The following is a 16211-nucleotide window of genomic DNA, read 5'->3' as shown; positions in this document are numbered from 1 at the left end:
TTTAGCATATTAGAATCTCAGGCAAAAGGTCCTCTGTGGGACACCTGGGGCAGATTCTTAGATCTAGAAGTTAGAGTGTGAAATTAGATTCTTGTTCCTTCTTCAGGTCTTCTGAATCAGGATTGATCAGTTTTTATCGGTGTTATAACTATTCTTTCGTTTTGTCTTAAATCTATTTTAAAAACTACATAAACAAGAAACATTGTAAGGCTTGAAATGAAATTTTAAAGTTGTTAATGTAATATATAATAATTATGCAAATATAAGTATTTATATAAGTATTTGCATATGCATATATCTTCTAATAATATTCAACTCCTTACCCCGTCTTTTTTCTCCTCACTGGTAATTTACCTCTTGTTTTGTTTTGTTTTGTTTTGTTTTTTCGAGACAGGGTTTCTCTGTGTAGCATTGTCTGTCCTGGAACTCACTCTGTAGACCAGGCTGGCCTCGAACTCAGAAATCTGCCTGCCTCTGCCTCCCAGGTGCTGGGATTAAAGGCGTATACCACCACTGCCCAGCAATTTTCCTCTTTAAAACAGTTCCTGTCCTACCTTTCTGTTATAAAGGAACTTAACAGCTACTGTGGTGATGCACACCTCTAATCCCAAATTTAAGAGGTAGAGGCAAGAAGATTAAGAATTCAAGGGCAGAATCAACTACTCAGTGAGTTTGAGGCCAGCTTGAACTAGATAAGATCCTACCCCAAAAAAAGAAAAGGTAATTTAAAGGGAATTTCAATTGGATTTAGCTAACTCTTTCACATTTACCAAGAGAACTGAGGGAGTGGGAGAATAATCACAGACGTAATGCCGACTGAGCAGTTTGGGTCTTGTCTCACCAAGGAGGGAATGTTAAGAGATCAAAAGGCCCATAGTAGTGCTATTGAAAGAGCCCGTGGACCTTTAAGAAAAGGGACCGTGTTTTAGTTAGCACTATATCACTGTTGCCAAAATCCCTGACAGAAACGATTTCATAGAGGACATAGAAGAATGTTGTATCTGGGCTTACATTTTCAGAGGATTTGGTGAAGGGAGAGGCAGGGCTGAGTAGTTCCATCTCCATAGTCCAAGACACCAAGAAAATGGTGCCCTCGTGGACCCATCCCAGCATGCTTCTCTGTGGTGTAGCTGTTTCCTCTAAATTAAAACATTCCATCATGGAGGGAAGAGGACAGCTTATGAGATTCGGGAAGCTTAGGAACGTTATAAGACTCAGAAGGTTGTAAAGCAAAGAGCCTTTGCTGGAGAGGAGATGCTGTCTGGTGAAGAGTGCTTGCAAGTAGAGCCAAAGTTTCCATACAGTTGGCTCTTGTGAGTCACCATACAGGCTGGGGTAGATTTCCCAGAGATGCAGCTGCCTTTCAGCTACTCATTGGTTCACCAAGATAGGTATGGTGGGATTAGTACTTTGGTCTACTCTGGTGCCCCATGTGGAAGAGCTGACATTTCCTCACGCCTCCTCAAAAAACAACACACAACATTCACCAACCTCTTAGGTGACCTTAACCACTGTCAAATGGGCAGTGAAGACGAGCCATCACAGGCCTTATGACAGGCTGTGAGTTTGGGGGTACATGTTGCTGAAGCAGTGACTTTGCCAGCCTTGAACTGTGAGCCAAGCTTTTCGGTTTATAATTTAATTATCACAAGTATTATGTTATAGTAATGCAAAGGTACCCAACACGTTGAATAAAAAGAGTACTGAATTCTAAGCCAAAACCAAGGGAGATCAAAATAAATACTATATTACCTCTGTTCTTGTGATGTTCACTCAGGTACAAACATATAAGGCAGAGTATGTATCTATCTGAAAAGAGAAGTTGAACATCTCTGAATAGGCAATAACTTGTGGATATCCACCTAAGTGCTAGTTAGGACATCAATAATTTTCAACAGTCTTTGATCTAAGGGAAATCTAGATAAAAATGTTTGAAATTCTAGCAGCTTAATGGGGGAGTAAGAAAGTAAAGATTATGACTTGGGGAAATGTCTTCAAGAGGTTTAGCCATGAAAACCATATTGGATTGAGATTATTAGAAAAAAAAAATAACTTTAGGATGCAGGCATGTAAGTTTAAGAAAAAAAAACTTCAGTTTCTACAATGTTAAAAGTCCAAAGTTCAAGGTCTCTTCTGAGAGTCATCCAATCACTTAGCTGTAATTCCCAAAGCAAGACAGGAAACCAACTGGGCAAACTCCAAACTCTGCATCTCTATAGCCGATGTCAAAGCAGTCTTCAGATCTCCAACTCCCTTTTCATCTTTGTTGACTGCAACAAACTTCTTTCCCTGGGCTGGTTCCACTCCCTGTTAGCAGCTTTCCTCAGCAGGTAGCCCACAGCTCTGGCATCTCAAACTTCTTGGGGTCTCCAAGTCTACTTCAACTTCACAACTTCTTGTTTCAACGTCTGGAATCCACACATGATCTTCTGGGCTCCTCCAAAAGGCTGGCATCACTTTTCCAGCTCTGCCCTCAATAGCACTCTGAGCTCAGGTTGATCCACTCCAGTACCCCTGCTGTTCTTGGTGATCATCCCATGGTACTGGCATCTCTAATACTCTGGTGTCTTCTGCTGCAACTAGGCTTCACCATTAGCCTCTCATAGGCTCTCTTCATGGTACCAAGCCTCAGTTCCTTTGCATGACCCCTTCAGTCCTGGGCTGTCAACTGCAACTGGGGCTGCACCTTGACGAGTGGCCTTCCACGGCCTCTCACAGTGCTGAGCCTCAGCTGTTCTTCATGACCTCTTCATGCCTTCAAAACCAGTACCACCTGGTTGACTCTTATACATTACCAAGTCCAGCTGCTACAGGAGTACAACCTTGGCTATTTGATTTAATCTAAGGCCACTTGCCAAGTAAGGTTAATGGAAAGATTAGTCAAGTCAATTATCATGTTAGTGAAGCACTGAATTATAAAATTTGAGATAAATGAAGATAGAATAGAAATTGTGGGAAATGCTTGGAGCATTGGAAGCACATATGCATAGAACGGGCATCTCCCTTAGGTTAGAGTCAATACATTATGAAAGGGCTAGGACAGACACTGGAATTTGTAATTAAAAAGGAGAATTTCTTAGTGTGTGATTTTCAAGACAGAGACGTTTCTTGAGACTACAGAAATAGGCAGGTATAGCATATTTTGAAAATCAAAAAAAGTGAAAAATATGAAGTTTTGACGTTAGCCAGAGTGAATTGGGGCTAGAAATGGAACCGAAGATCATGAGTCACATGCGGAGTCTCCTGTGAACAAACAAGAGTGGATAACACAAGTGTTGGATTCAGGAATAAAGCGTGATGTAAAACACTAAGCCAGGTGTTCTTTGCCTCAGGACAGTGAAGCAATTTTAATGACAGAGAAAAAAAAAAACGATCTTCTGGCATAACTTTCAGAAATAAGGTGATATAAATTTTATAGTCAATTTTGAAAAGTATGGAGGGAAGAGAATTGTGACAAAACAAATTTAAAGAACAGCCAAATGAGACCGTTCAAATTATACAGTAATACTCAGTCTCTATCAGTCTCTGTGGCTCAAGAGGAATGTAAGATGCGCCATGTCTTCCTCAAGATTTAAATAAAAGATATGAAAGAGTTCTAGGAATACTTAAGCAATTCAACCTCAAAGATTTTGCCTTACCAGGTAACTGTTTAATATTCATCAACATGTATGGATCTCTGGCAACTATGGTATGGAAAAGCCGGTTTATAGCAATTTGCTTGTGGTACCCCATACTGTATCCTGAAATACTCTTAAACTGAGTCGACTCTTCTATGAGTTCTGTTTGCATGAAACAGGATTTTATTTTATAGAGCAGACTGGCCTCAAACTCAAAGAGCTCTTCATATGTATGCCTCCCCAGTGCTGGAGGGTATACCTCCACAAACAACTGCTTTTTAAATTCTTTGATGACTTCTTAAACCTCTTTGTATATTTTTGGAGTTAAGAGTTCATTCTAAATGTATGTGTTATACACTTCTGTGTGCTTTGATTTTCTTTTGAGTGGAATAACTGTGCCACACTTTTCTCAGTCTGCATATGTCCTTAAAGCTGAAATGAACTTATTTTAAGCTGCACACACTTGGGTCTTTCTTCTTTATTCCATTCAGCTACTTTCTATCCTGTGATGATTGGAGAGCTTACTACTCCTATATTCAAAACATTTGAACTTTTTTTTTCTTGGTTTTGTCGTGACATTTGAACTTTTTTTGAACTGATTTTGGCAGTTCTGTTCATTATTGCTCTTGCCGTTTTGTAGTTATGTTGCTCCTTTGAATAATAAGTAGATTCAACATGCAGAAAAAAAGTCACTAAAGAAGCATTGGATTTGACCTATACCTTCAGCCAAATGGACCTAGCGGACAAAAGAACATTTGACCCAACAGCCATGGGATAGGCATTCCTCTCAAGTAAGTATTTTTAGGATAGGCAGAATATAAAGCTACAAACTAAACATTGCCAAGATTTAGAAAACATCATTATCAAGTATCTTCTCCAACTACAATAGTATGAAATTGGAAATCAATCAGAGAAAAATGAAAGAACCTTCAAGTATGTGGATATTATTAGTAAAAACTAAACCAAGAAAAATGAAAAATAAAATAAAACAAAATCATGAGACAAAAGAAACCAGGAGCCCAGTCCAACAATCTTATTAGACACGGCAAAGTCAGGCCGGAAAAGGAGGCTTAGAGAGGCCAGTGTTTACAGGGAAAAAAGAGTCATGACCTGAAATGAACAGCCTAACTTACCATATCGAAGAACTAGAAAAAGAATAGCCTAGGCCAAAGACAGTAAAAGAAAATAATATATATTAATATGGAAATAAATGGGAGGGAAATGAAAGAGCAACAAAACCAAATTGTCTTTTTTGTTTTTGGGAAACACAAGCAAAATGGACAAATACTTTGGTCAAAATAAATAAAATGAGAAATTAAATGTGAGATATAACTGATAATGCATGAAAATAGAAATACAAGAGACTTTGGTATAAATAATTATATGTAAACAAATAGAATAACCTTGAAGAAATAGAAGTACAGTACACATATAATCTACCAAAACTGAATGACAAATAAAGAACTTAATACACCAATAATAAATAAATAAAGATATAGAAATATGTAGATGAAGACCCTCAACAGTAGACAATGCAAAGAAAGCCCTAAGCAATGGAGAGTGAAATGAGAAATTACTGGGCAGATTCAGTCAGAGTCTCAAGAGCAGAGAAGAAATGAAGTGGGTAAAATATGTGAGGGGTTAGGAATAATGATTAATAAAAGAACAAACAGATTACAATCAGGAAAAGGGATAAAAGAAAGAAGAAGGAAAACAAACAAACATATCTAAAGTAACTATGAACTGTGCACATCACCAATGATCAAAGCAAGTCCTAAGAACCAGTACCTATGAAAAGCTGCATTAGGCTCAAGACATTTCGTACAGGAACAAATATAGCTTACAGGTCTTAGAGTATCACTATTCTCCTAATACCAGCTCTACTATCTTACTACAAAAGCATGAGCACTCGAGATGTAAATGAATTACCCTCACTGTATTCTAATAAAACTTTATTTAAAGCAGGCAGTGAAGCAAATTTTGCTCATGACTTCCTGCTTGCTAAACTTTAAAATACCAAATGACCCCCAACTTCTCAACAACAACAACAACAAAAAAGGTTTTCGGAACTCAGAGACCCACTTGCCCTGAGTGATGGGATCAAGGGTGTGTGTGCCACTGCACAATAAACTTTTCTTTAAGACTTGAACCAAAGATCACGTACATGTCTCGTCTTCCTTTTCCTTCCCTCATAGCCCACCCAACCCAACTAACTCATGTTAGACTGAGAGATCATGATTGGTCTAAATCACAGAACATATGCTACAAGGCAAGCATGCTAAGAAAAGTAGTACCAACATGATGAGGTATTACCAATAAAAAACTTTGATTTCTCCAAAATCCAACCCTATTAAAGTCTGCCCATATAAAATATAGACAAAATATTTAAACAAAATTTACAGGAGGGTGTCTAGAATCTGCTTTAACTTTTCAAGCCTTTACCTTCGTCACATCCCAAGATCACAGAAGGTATTGTGGTCTGTGGATACACATCTATATGACTTGGCACTTTCACGGTGATTGTTAACTTCATGTCAACAGGTAGACCCGCTCATGGAATGACCATACACTTCTATGAATCCTATAAACTGTGAGACCAGAGGTAAGTCTATTTCTTAGAATGAAGTTCATCCTATGTAAGAAGACCATCAGCGGATGTTTCTGAGCATGTTCTCTCACTGGGGTACACAAAATGAACCCATGAGAAATGAGGACCTTGGCCAAACTGCCTGGGCTATGAGGAGCAAGCAAGTCTGCAGCACAAATTCTAGTGGACCATCAGCAGCGTGCAGAACTTTAACTTACCACTCTAGTGTACCATCAGCAGCATGCAGGATTTTAACTTACCACTCTAGTGTACCATTAGCAGTACGCAGGCAGAATTCCCAGGACTTTAACTTACCATTCATCACTGTTCCTAATTACTGTCACTGAGCATGCCCAAACCACCCCAGGCAAGGCCGCCCATCAAACATGTTGTCTCCCTTCATAATTCACTTTCTGTCCTTCCAGGAACATAATCTATGGCTGTTCTTCTATGGTGTTCTTTCATAGAAACACTGAATGACCCCCATGACCTTTGTCTGTGTTCAATGTTATAAGAAGAATTCCACAATTATACTGGCTGGTTTTGTGTGTCAACTTGACACAGGCTGGAGTTATCACAGAGAAGGGAGCTTCAGTTGGGGAAGTGCCTTCATGAGACCCAGCTGTGGGGCATTTTCTCAATTAATGATCAATGATTAACTCCTCAATTAAGGAGTAGGGCCCCTTGTGGGTGGTGCCATCCCTGGGCTGGAAGTCTTGGGTTCTATAAGAGAGCAGGCTGAGCAAGCCAGGGGAAGCAAGCCAGTAAGGAACATCTCTCCATGGCCTCTGCATCAGCTCCTGCTTCCTGACCTGCTTGACTTCCAGTCCTGACTTCCTCTGGTGATCAACAGCCATGTGGAAGTAAGCTGAATAAACCCTTTCCTCCCCAACTTGCTTCTTGGTCATGATGTTTCTGCAGGAATAGAAACCCTGACTAAGACAAATTGGTACCAGAAGTGGGGTATTCCTGTAACAACCTGACCATGTTTTGGGGAGGGCTGTGGAAGGACTTTGGAACTTTGAGCTAGAAGAGCCACTGGTTGTTAAGAACTCTGTGGGATGTTCTGTGGAAGCTTGGAAGATCATGTTGAGAACAGTGCAGAAGATGGAGGCCTGGCTTGTAAAATTTCAGAGGGGAGATAAAGACTCTTATCAGGGTCATGTTGTTTTGATTGTGAAGATTCTGTGGTTTTGGTTAGCTGAGGCTGAAGTATCTGCTGTGATTAACAAGATACCAGAACTACTAAAGCGAAAATTGCATTACTGGGACTATTGATGCTGGTTAACTAGAGCTAAGAAATTAGCTGTGATTAAGAAGAGACCAGTGTCACTGAGGTGACATCTTCTGGGAAGTGTTTTCTGAGAGCACAAAGAGGCTGTGTTCCAGAGATAGCCAAGGTTGTACCTTGTGCTGCAGCAGGACTTGGTAATATGTAAGAGTCACCCAGGTGGTACTGGTTTTGAAGACATGAAGAGGTCATGAAAAGGAGCACAGTGAGAGGCCATGGAAGGACATTGGTGAAGGGGCAGTCTCAGTTTCCAATTAGTCGCCGAGGACTGAAGGGGTCATGCAAAGGAGTTGAGGCTTGGCACCATGAAGACAGTCTATGAGAGGCTATTGGTGAAGCCTAGTTACAGCAGAAAACAGCAGTGGTTTGGGAATGCCAATACCATGCAATGACCACCAAGGACAGCAGCAGCAGTGGAGTACAGGCATCTGGAGTCTAGAAGACAAGATGTGTGCTACAAAGGGCAGAGCTGGAGAAGTGAACAAAGCCCTTGAAGGAGCCCAGAAGATCATGAGTTGGATCCCAGACATTGGTTTTGCTTTTGATTTTGACTGTGCCCTGATATTTTTCCCTCTTGAAGGAAGAAAGTATTTTAGTGGAGCCCACAGTTGAGAGACCTTGAATTTTAACAGATACTGGACATTTTAAATTGATTGAACTTTTAATATGTAAGGATTGTGGAACTTTAGATCTTGAGGATGAACAAGAAAATAAGGGTTGAGGCTTAATAATGATGTATTTGTGTGTCAAGTTGACAAGGGGTCAATTGTACTGGCTGGTTTAGTGCGTCAACTTGACACAGGCTGGAGTTATTACAGAGAAGGGATCTTCAGTTGGGGAAGTGCCTCCATGAGACCCAGCTGTGGGGCATTTTCTCAATTAGTGATCAAGGGGGTAAGGCCCCTTGTGGGTGGTGCCATCCCTGGGCTGGAACTCTTGGATTCTATAAGAAAGCAGACTGAACAAGCCACAGGGAGCAATCCACTAAGCAGTAATCCTCCATTGTCTCTGTTTAGCTCCTGCCTTGAGTCTCCGACCAGACTTTCCTCTATGATGAAAGTGTCACCTGAGAATAGCAAGTTAAAGCAAACCCTATCCTCAGATTGCTTTAGGTCATGCTTCTATCACAGTAGAAGAAACCCTCATAAGAGAGAGAGAGAGAGAGAGAGAGAGAGAGAGAGAGATCCACAGAAAGTTGCATAGCTTATTCTCCTAAGAGACAGACTTGTCACACAAATACTTTGACCAAAATTGCAGTGCCAGTCTCAGTTATAACATTTCCCTATCATCCCACTCTGAATCTAAAATTGGACTTTTTATTTTCTCTCCAATTTCAGGAGGCCTGGACCTTTTTGGTTTCCCTCCTAAAAACACTGCTGATTGTGTCTTTTGCCTGCATCCTTATAGAAAATAAAAATGCATGTTTTTGTTTTTGTTGTTGTTGTTGTTTTAGAATAGAGCTAATGGTAGCTGAGGAGGAATAGCTCATTGCTGGTTGACCTTCATTTGACCTTGAAGTGACAGCATTTCTTGTTATGAAGATACCAAGATGATAGCACAGCAGATGCTGCCAAATGAAAAAAATTTTTTTGCTGCAATGAGCTTTTTATGAAATATTGAGGCTAAGCAGAGAAACCATTCCTCTGACAAAAATATTCTCAACCACTCCCTGCATTAAATCACAGTGTGGAGGCTGGTGGCTCCAGCTTGCAGCACCAGCAATGACACCCTGAATGTACTTAGCTGGGAAACATCCAAATCCAAGAGATGACCTTTACATTGCAGATCATATGAGACCTTCTTCATTCCCTCAGGCATGGGAATCACAAAACAGGCTTTGCTTTTGTGTGTTTTCAAAATTAGACATTATCACAGTCTCATTTGCAGGAAGGGGGAAGCTATCATTCTGTACTGACTGCAAAGGAAGAACCATCCGTCCTCCCTAGCACTGAAGAGTGTGAGAGCGGGACCCTGCCTTGTGGTCCCACTCGTTCCATCTCATGGATGGAAACCCTCAGACCAACATCCCTACAAGAAAACAGGGTTTTATTCAGTTAACCCTTCCAATCCTCTCCTTGGTGAAGTGCTAAATGAGGTCAAACTAAGCTTAGAGAAAGAGGAGGGAGTCCTGAGGAGAGAGGCTGCAAGAAGGGCTCACTCTCATTCTGTCACCTGGTTGACACACTCCATGTCACATGGTATTTGAGCAGCCAGCAGAAGCTGAAATCACACTCACTGTTCTGTTGAGGGACTCTAAGGGCCAGCAACCTTCCACAGGGGCGAGTCTGAAGGGGTATGCCGTAGCCCCATATGCATCCAGAATGCTAAGGGTAGTAGCAGATTCTGGGGTGGCAGAAGGAGGCATGTGGTTCCAACAGAAGTCAGGAGCACTGCCTAGCCACACCATGGTAACCCTGTGTTCCACTAATGGCCTGGCCCCACCATGGTAACCTTTTGTTTGGCTGACTGCAATGGCTCACTGTTCTATTCCTGGCAGGATGCTCAGTACTGGCCAGGATTCATTTCTCTCTATTCAGCTTGAATTGTAGACACATAATAAAATGCAGGGTGACAAGATTTCCTGAGGCTTTCAAGTGCATAAAAGCCTGGCAGGCTATGGATTGCTACATCCCTGTGTCCAAAAGTTAAATGAAGGCACCTACTGCTTCCAGACTCTAGTTGGAAACCAAACAGATACTGTCTAGTGTTTCTCATTTAGGAGACAATTAAGGATACTTTGACTCATTGATACAACAAAATAATTCTGGAGTAACAATTCCGTCCAGGCACTGAGCTCAGCTCAGCTTAGGTTGATCCCAATATAGAGAAGGCATAGCCTGGGAAGCTTGCAACATGATATGGTTGGTGCAAGATTAGACTGGATGCACAATCCCTAGAGTGATTAATGAGTCAGAAAGATGACTGAGAAGATGCCGTAGAGGAACTGATGCCCAGGAGAAGGGAGAGGGATAACAACGGGACATTCCAAGGGAAAACTATAAACAAAGGTAAAACACCAGGAAAGCAGAACACTGAGACACTGGGGGGAGGGGAGACACTGGGGTGAGGGGAGACACTGGGGTGAGGGGAGACACTGGGGGAGGGGAGACACTGGGGCTAGGGGAAACCCAGAATATATTCTCTCTGTGTCTCCCTGTCTCTGTGTATGTGTGAGAGAGAGCAAGAGAAATAGAGAGAGGGGAGACAGAGAGACAGAGAGACAGAGAGACAGAATACTCTGTGTGTACAATGTGTATCTCCCGAGAACATAAAATGTGTGCAAGGTAAGAGTGTCAGCTTTTACTAAGAAGCCAGGTAGAGAAGAACAGGGCCAGCTCTGTGCATTATACTAAGGAACTTCATGCTGCAGACTCTAAAGAGCTATGCAAGACTGAGCAAGACTGATAATAGTCGATTTCTCCTACACCACACTGTGACACTCCTCTCAGTTACAACCTGGCCATTGCCAAAGAGAAAGTCTTCCTGGGCTCTTGGTTCTCCTCCGTTGTGGCTCACAGGTGCCCCACTACAGCTCAGACTTCCTCTGATGAAGATCAAAGCCTTTTTTCTTTTCTTCTATTAGTGCAGAAAGCAAGAGAGATATGTTCCTGGATATGTTCCTGAACATTTTCAGCTCCCATCTCACTTCCCTGTTCGAAAGAGAGCTGAGAAAGCAGGGATCTACACACTACCACTTTCTCATACCCTTTTATGGTATCTCGACATTGCTTCTGGAAAGCACTGCGAGGGGGTGGCGGCTGAAACAGGCAGTCTGTGTGTTCCCATTCCTGGCACAGTTTCTCGAGGCATTCTAATTACCACTTTTTAGCCTCCTCCACCAGAACATAAACTTCTTGCAGATCTGTGATGTTGTCCCAATGACCTCAGCCCTTAAAAACTACCTAGGCACATGCCATTATCCAGTTTCTATCGGCTGAATACATGAACAATTGCAAAACTGAATGATAGTTCAGGATTCAATATGCTCCAGACATTCTGACAGCTATAATTGGCTTAGTCCTTATCTACAGGTTACACCTGTTCTATACATGAGACTACTAAGGCTTTAAGACAATATATTTGTTTTCCAAGAGAATTGTGATCTTAGGCAAGTGACTCTAAAGAAAGAGTACTTAAAACCAGCACCTTTAATCAAGACCACAGAAAATTCTGTATAGCTGCTGCAAGTGAGATCACAGAAATGTGTGCCCTGTTACAAGGAGTCAGCACTCACTTGAAAGTGGATTTCTACTTCGGCTAACATGGGTTAGGCCAATGTTGAACAAAATGCTAGGGACAGTTTGCTCCTGTCACTCCCTTCTTTCTGCTCATGTCAGTCCATCATAGCTCTTGCCAAGGTGCCCTGAGCACTGGAAATTCTTCATTGCAAAACAGAACTTCTATCAACATCAGTCAGAAATCTCAGGTCAGGTCAGGTCTGGTCAGCATGCCTGAGACCCAGCATCTAGGCTGGTACACAGAGGACTCTCTCAGGTGTGGGCAGTCAGGCCCTGTGTAGTTCAAAGGGCATAATAAACTTTTGGTATAAATTAAACAATAATTGGTTTCACTCCAAATCTAGTATAGGGCTACTGTTCTCTGGCATGTCAAAGTGAGATAAGATGCGTTTCTGACTGATACCTGTTGAAAGTGAAAACACCATTAAAAAACAACCATGTAACATTGAAGCTGAGGGAATGGTAGTTCAAGCCATTAATCCCAGCCAATTATGGGGGCAGAGGCAGGTGGAGCTCTTTGAGTTCAAGACCAGCCTGGTCTACATAGCAATTTCTAAGCTAGCCAGGGCTACACAGAGAAACACTGTCTAAAAATAGAAAGATAGATTGATAAATAGACAGACAGACAGAGAGACAGATAGACAGACAGATTTAAAAGCCTGTGGAAATTATCCTTGGGCATATTAAGTATCTCTAAAGGAGCAGATCTGATAGAATGGCTATGAACACATACTATTTGGGGATTCGCTTTTAGGCTGTCATTTCAGAAGTCCGATGATGGTTGTCTCCCAGTGGAAAGACGAAGAATCCTGTAGTTGTTTAGTCTACTAGGCTGGGATGTTGCTCATCTGGGGCTGGAGTCCCAAAGAATTTAAAAGTTAAAGGAATCTATTGGAAATTTAAAAGGCTTTAAATGTCAATAAAATGTTATTAGGGTGAAATCAAAAGTGGTGAAGGTTACATTTGATTAAACAAAAAACAAAAACAAACAAACAGTCTTACCCCTACTCCAGTGGTCGGCAAGAGCTTGCATGAGCTCAGGAAGTTGCTTGAGTTTTCAGGGTGAGCCACCTGAGAAGGGAACTAGTATTTAAAACTTAAATGGTTTAAACTTCTATTACATAAATTAAAATGAGGCAATAAAAACATAGTAAACTAATTAAATAAATAAACCCATCACTTCATTATGTTTTATCACATTTCACTGTTGTTTCTCTATGTCTGTCATTATGATGAGAATACCTAATGGTGGACTGGTGACCATCTCTCCTCAGACCCAGTGACATCATAGTAGTGGCCAGAACTCAACCATAGTGGAAAAACTGACACCCTTGAAGTTAGCAAGGACTGGGAAATAAGCTTGACTTGCTGTTTTTCTGACCGATGGGGAAATGTTAGTAGTGTCGATGAGAAGGCCTGCAATGTTCTTCTAGTATATTATTCTTCTCATGGCTGTGGCAAAGATACTTGATAAAAGTAGCCTAAGGCTGGAAGGATTGACTCAGCCTCACAGCTTGAGGGCACAGTCCATCATGGTGGATAAGTCGGTCGGGGCGGGAGTATGAGGCGGCTGGTCACACTGCATGGGCAGTCAAGATGCAGAGAGAGAGGAAAGCTGGGCTTCAGCTTTCTTTCTCCTTGCTATTCTAGGACAGTGAGATGAATGTCCCTATACTCAGAAAGGGTCTTCTCTCCTCAGCTAAACCTTTCTGGAAATATCCTCACAGACAAACCCAGAGAAATGTTTCCATGGTGATTAAAGATTACCCGTTATACTGAGTGTTTTAAAACTATTACATCATCTCTGGGTGTGCCACTCAAATCACTGACAAGCAGAAAGAAGGGAGTGACAGGAGCAAACTGTCCCTAGCATTTTGTTCAACATTGGCCTAACCCATGTTAGCCGAAGTAGAAATCCACTTTCAAGTGAGTGCTGACTCCTTGTAACAGGGCACACATTTCTGTGATCTCACTTGCAGCAGCTATACAGAATAGTTAAAAACAAGTAAAGAGCATACTGTTTCCTTACACATCATACTTTTACACCCTGTAGTTGAGGTGTGTGCAACACTATGTATTGGCATTATAAGCAGAGTCAGGTCAATGTTCAAATCAACAGGTGACTGGGCTCAGCTTTTACGTACTCCAGCCACAGTTGTCATGAGACATAGAACAGAACTTGCTGACTATTAAAAGCAAGAGAATGGATCAATCCAACTGAGAGGGCTTCCAACACCTGTTGTGCTCAAAGCTCATACATCATTAAACTTTATGTCAGTATGTCACAAACGGTTTTATTATTTTTTATCTGATAAGAGAACATTGGCTCCACATATGGTAGGGCATGCCTTTGATTTCAGCATACAGGAGGTAGAGGCAGGAAGATCTCTGTGAGTTTGAGGCCAGCCTGGTCTACAGAGTAAGCTCCAAGATGGTCAGGTATATAGAGAAACCCTGTCTCAAAGTGAGAGAGAGAGAGAGTTGGAAACTTCTGGTTTCTTTGGAAAGTCAGTGATGTCAAATGATGTTTTCCTGGGGGCTCACAAGTGAAAGGATGTCTTGCTCAAGAAGACACGTAAAAAAATGTTTTCCTGAAGCAGACACAGGTGAAAGGATGTTTTGCTGGAGCAGACACATAAAAGGAGCAGGGATGAAGGAGTATAACTATGACCCCACAGACAGTGAGAGACAAGCACTGAGCAATTGCTTTGGTTTGCGTTGCCTCACTATGCTTCACTGATGACACGCACAAAGCATGAATTGGTTTGTTTTACATAGTTTTGTTGAGCTCCACTTGTGATAATACTGCCATTGAGAGAAACTCTACCAAGAACTGCTGGCAAGGTCTTTGCAACAGCTTGCTGCTTCTGTGACCTTGCCTCAGGCAAGGGTTAGCGAGCCTGGTTTGTTTTGTTTTGTTTTCAGGATTGAATTACAGCTGCTGTTTAGTGCCTGGTGTCTGCCTGCCGACAGAGGACTGGACTGGAGCTGCTGGTTCCTGTGTGCTGCCTGCCTAGAGGACTGGTCTGCAGCCAATGGATTGTATTTGGTGTTTACTATGGAACTACACTGCTGGCAAAGAAGATCAAGCTTGCCCCCCAAAGAACTATTGCTGAACAGGTCAACTTCCTCCATATCCAAATAACTTTTCCACTTCCTTATCGAACCCTTATTAAAAGTAAGTTTTAGCCGGGCAGTGGTGGCGCACACCTTTAATCCCAGTACTTGGGAGGCAGAGGCAGGTGGATTTCTGAGTTCGAGGCCAGCCTGGTCTACAAAGTGAGCTCCAGGACAGCCGGGGCTATACAGAGAAACCCTGTCTCGAAAAACAAAACAAAACAAAAAAAAAGAGTAAGTTTTAGAATATTTATGCCTATGAGAGAGAGAGAGAGAGGAAGAGAGAGAGATGCTTTTTAAATTTATTTTAGAATAAAATGACATGAAACATAGCCATTCTAGCTTTTAATATTTTCAAACAAAACTATTATTTTCTAGCCTGGTTTCTTGTAGATGCTTCTTGTTAACAGGCTAGTTATGTGCTGCAAAGCCACATTTTTGGTGACCCACATCATGTTGACAATCTTAAGACAGTTGTTCTATAGACTTTGAGAGATACCCTGAGACATACGACTTCCTACCCTCCTTTGTAAGACTTTGCTGACCACAGATCTCCCCATCTGTGCCAGGCCAAGCTACTTGCTAGTCATAACCATAGATGGGGCAGTTCAGCTCAGTGAGGTGACAGGGTAGAATCCATGCAGGTGGCTTGCCTTGAAATTTTTCAGCTTGGTTTTCCAAAAATGAGCCCTTTTCCTGGAAAGCATTGTGTGTCTGTGGTTTATTTTCTCCAGCATTTTGATAAAACCTGTGCACACTAGACTTCTGGGCACCAAGAACACAGTATCTTTCCAGGATTTTTGTGTCTGCCCAATGTGTTTTGGGGACAGAGTTGGCTCTAGAATATCTCTTCATCTGTGTATCCATGATGTCTACCAGCTGAAAGTATGAAATTAAGTCAACCAGCTGATTGTTTTATTTAAACAACCCAAATAGTTTGGGCAGATCTCCTCCTCCTTGCCTCGGCTGACTGGAAACTGGCTCAATGAGGACTTTGCGAACCAGGAGTCTGAGGGCAATGGAACTGATTATCTTCCACATGAGCATGGAAGTCCCGGTAAAATTGGACTATATGTTACTAGCAACACGCAAAGGCCACATGGAAATGACCACTGTAAACAGTGCAAGGAGGTCAAAGGGCACTGGGTTCCAGGTTAGTTCTGCTTCACGTGTTCCTCACAGGCTTCAAAGGGATAGACTGTGTTCACTTTTCCTTATAGCTGTTGATCATTAAGATGGTGGCCTTCCAGCACAAGCCTGTGACCCCCATGTTCTGGAGATAGAGATAGGCAGGTAACTGTGAGTGCAGAGCTAGACAGGATTAAATAGTGAGGCCTGAGAGAGAGAGAGAGAGAGAGAGA

The sequence above is a fragment of the Mastomys coucha genome, unplaced genomic scaffold (assembly GCF_008632895.1).
Source record: "Mastomys coucha isolate ucsf_1 unplaced genomic scaffold, UCSF_Mcou_1 pScaffold14, whole genome shotgun sequence".
Taxonomy (NCBI): domain Eukaryota; kingdom Metazoa; phylum Chordata; class Mammalia; order Rodentia; family Muridae; genus Mastomys; species Mastomys coucha.
Note: the sequence above shows the minus strand (reverse complement) of the source record.